We start from the raw sequence: 6,879 nt of genomic DNA on the forward strand, positions 1-6,879 counted from the left end.
CAATTTTCTCATACTAGACAAAGGTGCCAAAAATATGCAATGGAGAAAAGACAGCCTCTTCAACAAATGGTGCTGGGAAAACTGGAAAACCATATGCAACAGAATGAAATTAAACCCCTATCTCTCACCCTGCACAAAACTCAACTCAAAATGGATCAAGGACCTTGGAATCAGACCAGAGACCCTGCATCTTATAGAAGAAAAAGTAGGTCCAAATCTTCAACTTGCTGGTTTAGGATCAGACTTCCTTAACAGGACTCCCACAGCACAAGAAATAAAAGCAAGAATCAACAACTGGGTTAGATTCAAACTAAAAAGCTTTCTCTCAGCAAAGGAAACTATCAGTAATGTGAAGAGAGAGCCTACAGAGTGGGAGAATATCTTTGCCATTCATACTTCAGATAGAGCACTAATTTCCAGAATCTATAAAGAACTCAAAAAACTCAAAAAACACCAAGAATACAAATAATCCAATCAATAAATGGGCTAAGGAAATGAACAGACACTTCACAGAAGAAGATGTACAAGCAATCAACATACATATGGAAAAATGTTCAACATCTCTAGTAATAAGAGAAAGGGAAATCAAAACTACACTAAGATTCCATCTCACCCCAATTAGAATGGTGATTATCAAGAACACAAGCAACAATAGGTGTTGAAGAGGACGTGGGGGAAAAGGTACACTCATGCATTGCTGGTGGGGTTGCAAATTAGTGCAGCCACTCTGGAAAGCAGTGTGGAGATTCCTTAGAAAGCTTGGAATGGAACCACCATTTGACCCAGCTATCTCACTCCTTGGCCTATACCCAAAGGACTTAAAAGCAGCATACTCAGAGATACAGCCACATCAATGTTCATAGCTGCTCAGTTCACCATAGTCAGATTGTGGAACCAACCTAGATGCCCTTCAGTTGATGCATGGATAAAGAAACTGTGGCATATATATACAATGGAATATTACTCTGCCATGAAGAATGATAAAATTATGGCATTTGCAGGCAAATGGATGAAATTGGAGAATATCATGCTAAGTGAGATGAGCCAATCTCAAAAAACTAAAGGACGAATGATCTCGCTGATATGCGGATGAGGACATATAATGGGGGGTAGGAGGGGTTAGCGTTAGGGTTAGGGTTAGGTTTAGGGTTAGGGATGAGGAGGGTGATAAGAATGGAGGAAGGAAGGACTGTATAGAGGGAAAGAGGGTGGGAGGGGTGGGGGGAAGGGGGAAAAAAATAACAGAATGAATCAAACAACATTGCCCTATGTAAATTTATGATTTTTAATTAAAAAAAATAAAAAGATAAAATAATTTTTTTTACATAGTCATACATGCACTGAATATAATTTGCTCCATTTCAGTTCCTGGTACTTCTTCTTGCCCTCCCTCTCCCTCCCCCTGTTTCCCTTCCTGTACTCTGCTGTTTTCTTTCTATTTATTTATTGTTCTTTTAATTGGTGCTTTATAGATATATATAAAAGTGGAATTCACTGTGGTATAGTCATGTACATACATGTATAATTTGGTCAATTTCCTTCCCTTTTCTTGTCCTTCCTCCCTTAATTCCCTTCTACTTCACTGATCTCCCTCCTATTTTCATGGGATTCCCTCTTTTCTTCCTTATTTTGCATCTAAGATAAAATATTTGACCCTTGACTTTCTGAGGTTGGCTTATTTCACTTATCATGGCAGCATTGAATGTAATAACCTCAAACCACCACCAAATCTACAAAAATTATAATAGAGAAATAAACTGTGGTATTAGCATACAAAGCAATGTCAAAGAGCAGTAAATTGCGTATACATGTAAAAACAATTGAATATCAAAAAAATAATACCAGGAGAAAGATATCAAAGATGAAAAGTTATGTTCTATATGATTGATTCCATTTCCATAAAGTTCGAACCACAAGCAAACCCAGCCCTCAGTAATGAAGTCAGGATTGTGGTTTTCTCTGCAGGGGAGTCTAAGGACTGCCTAGGAGGAAACATAAGTAAATTTCTATTTTTCCAGTGATTGATAATTATACAGGTGGGTCCATTACAGGAAAATTCAATCTAGTAAATTAAAGAATAAGTCATTATTATAAAAACCAGATTAGCCTAGTCTTTTCCATTCCAGGGGCTTTGACTTTTGACTTCTTCTTCCCACCAGAAGGTTGACAACCTACCATGATGTTCTCAAACTCCTACCAACATTTCATTTGTCAGAGGGGGGAATAATAGGATAATGAGAGAATGAGAACAAGCAGGAGAAAAGGTCACAGCTGTAAAAGGATATGGTTGGATGCTACACAGTTTAGAAATATTAAATATAATTCCTAAACTATGTAATTTTATACAATACTATTTTTTATTTGAGAAATTAGCCTGTTAAATGTTAGAGACTAAGCAATTTAGGTATAAATTCCAATACCAGAATAAGTGCCAAAACCAGAAATTGTGCTCCAATGCCTAATAAAATCATTCAAATTAAATCCATTTCACCTTCATTTTGAGATTTGTGTCTTAGAGGCCATTTGAAAATGAAAGCAGGAGACACAAAGTGATTAAACATAGCTGGCAAAGGAGAGTAAAACAAAATGCCAAAAAGAATATCTGTTCTACCATGAAACATGACTTTATTAATGAAGCAGAAGCAAAGGTCTATCTTCCTTGGTGATGAAAACAAAGACCCAGCTACTAGAATAAGAAGAGGAGAAAGTATGTGGGTTCACATTACAGGAAGCATATCAAAATAAAAGATCAAAGTTTTAACTCTGTGATTGTGACATCCTGAAAAGCACTTTGTAACCTTGGGATGAGCTGATGTATTTACAGAGATCTTCTGTCTACATTATTCCAACTAATTCCCTTACTACTTAAATAATAGCAATGGTAAAAACAATAACAAAATGTAACCACATTTTATTTTATCTTACTGCTTTTTGAGGAAACAGGAAAAAAACCCTCTGGTAATCACTTAACAGGGAGGTTAATGAACAGAAATTTGATGTGACAGAACAGGATGAAAAAAATGTAAAGACAAATTTATCCTGAGGATAGAAACCACAATAATAGACAACAAAGGAGGTTCATATGATGCTACATTCCAAAAATATTGCTCTTGATGTTGTACACATTCTTCTGAGGCTTTAGGAACCCAGACATTGCTAAGCCTGCTCATATCTTAGCTGCATGCCAGGGGCAGAGACATGGCTCCCAAGATATGATGTCCACTTCAGGAACAAAGTGTTCTCTCTGTTGACTGTCCTTGCAGGCAGGTGAGAAGCTAAGGGTTAAAGTTGTCCAGATGCCAACTGTCACCATGAGACTTCAAAAGGAGGAGAATGGAATTCTGAAACTAATTTTTCTTGTCTTTTCATAACCCTGATAAATTCTAGTGCTGTTTCTTCCACTTGAGTAGGCACTTCTGCTTGCAGAGTGGGAACGGCTACATAGCAGGGTAATTTTGCTGTCCAGGCAAAGGGAGACACTACACAAGTCTCTGATCACATTGGTGGAGGGCAGGGCTCTGGGCACTTTATGGGCACACAGGAGTTGACTGGCAGGGCTACTTGACATCTGTGTCAGTAAGAATTTTGTCACTGTGATCAAAGTACCTAACAGGAACAACTTAGAGGGGGAAAGATTTATTTTGCTCACAGTTTTCAGAAAATTCAGTTCATGACTGGCTGGCCCCCAGGCAGAAACATCATGGTGAAAGGGCATGACAGAGAAAAGCTACTCATGGTAGCAAAGGAGCAGGAAGAAAGAGACAGAGAGGGAGGGAGGGGACAGGATAAAGATAAACCCTTCCAATGCACATCCCCAGTGATCTATTTCTTCCAACTATACCCTGCTTCCCAGTAGCTCATTCAGCTATCAATGGATTAATGCAATAAGTGAATCAATCCATTAAGTGGATTAATCCAATGATAAGGTTAGAGCCTTTATGATCCTATCGTTGCCTAAAAGCCCACCTCTGAACCTTGTTGCATTGGGAATCTTGCTTGCAACACATGAGCTTTTGCAGCAATATTTCAGACCCAAATCATAACAACATCTCTCCTGGATCTTAGAGAATCTGGGTGAGTGGTAGAGCAGGTGACAGTGCTTCCAAGAGGAACATCCAGCTGGCAAAACAACCCAACATCACTTGAACAAACTGGACAAATGTTCCTTCAGTCTCTAAGAATCTGTTTAGATCTTCAAAACAGTCTAGAATTTTGAATAGATTTCTCTCTCTTTTATAAATGTTTTCTTTCAAGACTTTTTTCTTTTTTTATTTTAGACACTATCAGCATTTATTTAAGAACATTATTTTAAACATCATTAGTAATAAAGCAGAAAGGCTATAGCAACTCTTCAGTAGGAAAAAAAAAGATGAACTTTTCTACTCCTCTGTTCCACCTGAATAATTAAAAAGCAGACCTGGCAGAAACTTTACAATCTGTCTTCAATACAGGATATTACATAATGAACTTCATTTAAAACTTGAATTATTAAAAACTAGTAAGTCTAATGACAAGGGCAATTTCAAAATCAGACCCAATAGCTTTAAAGTATGAAAAAATAATAACTTAAATGAATCAGTCTATTGAGACCTTATCACAAAGTAAAAATGAGAGAAGAAAAAACTTTCCCAGGCAATGAATCCTTCTTTTTTTTTTTAACCAATTTCAATTTACTTACATGACTCAGATTCTAAAACCTGTAGTCATTGTTAAAAAGTAATGTTTATACATTAAATCATCTTAGCCCTTGAAAGAAACATGATTTGAAGAACTTCATTTTTTTTTTCTTTTTGACCTTTTTTCATTCAACCACTTTCTAAAAGAATAATTTCCCTTGTTGTAAGGCAGCAAAATGTTGCTGGAATGTGAATATTACTGCCAAAATTTGAGCCAATTCCACAGCAAATTCCTTACCCACCCCCCCACGTAAGGTCCTGATTATGCATCTGAGCTAATGACAGTACTACATCACTAAGCCACAGGCAGTTCTAGGATCAGCTCTATAATGACAATGGCTCAAACCCATCACCTAAGGCTTGCACTCCAAGAGACAGACATTTGAAACTGAAATGGAGCATAAGGTAAACAAAATTTACTCCGTCTTACTCTCCTTTAGTTTAATGATGCCCTTTAAACTTTATTTCCCTTATAGACTTCAGTATTATGCATCAAATACCAGTCAAAATGATTTAATTATACCATTTCCACAAGTCCGTTCTCTTCTTTAAACTTAAGTTTAAATGTTAGTCTTTCTCTTTCCAGACAACATCCAAGTGCTCACCATCCAAGTGATAACACCATCCAAGTGCTCAAGAAGACTACAAGAGTTGTACTCACCTGAGTCCTTAAAGATTTACCACCAAGGTAAATGGCAGCAGTATGGTGGAGAGTCCTATTATAGGGGCCAGGAGACCAGTCAGAGAGCAAAGCAGATCAACCCAAGACTGGGATCATCCATTTATTTCCCAACAAAAATACCATCTGCCTGGAATTCCAAAGAATGAATTGCCATACTCATGCTAATATGAAACATGCACGCCCATGGTGACCTTTCCCTAGGTGGAAGAGCTTCATCATATGGCATGACTAGAATATGAGATGTTTGTTCTCTGTCAGACTTATTAGGAGAGGTGCCTGCCTCTGACCCCTTCCCAACTTCAGAACCCTTCATGGTCCCTGCAGATAAAATTTGCTTCTCCTTCAATCTCACCTGCTTAGTATCCAGTTTTGTGCACTGAGATACCAGAGACTGGGGTTTGTCTACCTTGGCCATATCATATCCTTATCCCAGATATTAGATAGATACATAATACATGGTGTGTTAGTCAGCTTTCTATTACTATAACAGATACCAGAGATAATCAACTTATAAAAAGAAAAGGCTTATTTTGGCTCATGGTTTTAGAGTTTTTAGTTCAAAAAACTATTGGTCCCAATAATATGGGCCTGTAACCTGCCCAACACATCATCATGAGATAGGAAAATGGGGGGGGGGGGGGAGAAATAGCTCATGAAAATGGCTATGAACTGGGTTCATACAGGGGCTGCTTCTGGTTTCACCACAGGCCATCTTATCAGCATTTGATTTGACAAACCAATAATCTACCTAACCACAGGGTGGCCACATTCTTGAGCCAGTTCCACCTAGTTCCTCATGCAGGTGCATTACCTTTCTGCTCATTAAGACTGAGTACCATATGTACTCACATGCTACTTAGCTGTTAATTATTAAATGCTAATGAAGTTGAGCAGGGTTCCATGAAGGTACCTCCCAATTTCAGAAAACTTCATCCATATTCAACCTCTGCTTATGAACATTAATTCCCTTACTCAATATAAGCCAAAACTCACCTGTCTGTGGTACTGCTCAGCACTTGAATACACCCGCACTTCCCTCAAATTCGTCTTCCACTTTTGCAGTGTACCTCTTCCTTTCTACTGAAAGCTGATGAGTTTCAGTCCTCTGGGCAATGGCATCCATAGCCTGGAGGGTTTAAGTAGAAATCCCCTCTGCTCCAAGAGATCTCCTTGTACCTCTGACTGATGACAATAGCAGAAGTGTGTGGTGAAGCAAAATCACTCACCTAGAGCAAGAAGTAGGGACTGGGTTCTCACAAGGGCATGCCCTCAGTGATCTGAAGACCTCCCACCAGCTCCCACCTCTTAAATATTCTACCACCTCCCAATAGAGCCAGTGTCTGAAGACCAAGTCTATTACACATGGACCTTTTCCGGATCCAAGTTATAGATAGATGGATGGATGGATAGATAGATAGATAGATAGATAGATAGATAGATAGATAATATAGATAATACAAATGACATGGAAATATAAAATTTTTTGATATTTAGTATTTTGAACAACACCACAAAACCTTC

The 6,879-nt window shown here is 38.1% G+C and overlaps 1 protein-coding gene across 1 annotated transcript in view; it reads right to left on the minus strand.

Moving 5' to 3' along the window:
• Positions 1–5,459, minus strand: part of LOC306670925 (uncharacterized protein) — a 29,207-nt gene extending 23,748 nt beyond the window's left edge. The window contains exon 1 of the mRNA XM_079155964.1: positions 5,338–5,459. The gene's annotated coding sequence lies outside the window, so the exon portion shown is untranslated. The remainder of the gene's footprint in view (positions 1–5,337) is intronic.
• Positions 5,460–6,879: the final 1,420 nt, after the last annotated feature.

The sequence above is a fragment of the Sciurus vulgaris genome, assembly GCF_902686455.1.
Source record: "Sciurus vulgaris genome assembly, chromosome: 1".
Classification (NCBI taxonomy): Eukaryota; Metazoa; Chordata; class Mammalia; order Rodentia; family Sciuridae; genus Sciurus; species Sciurus vulgaris.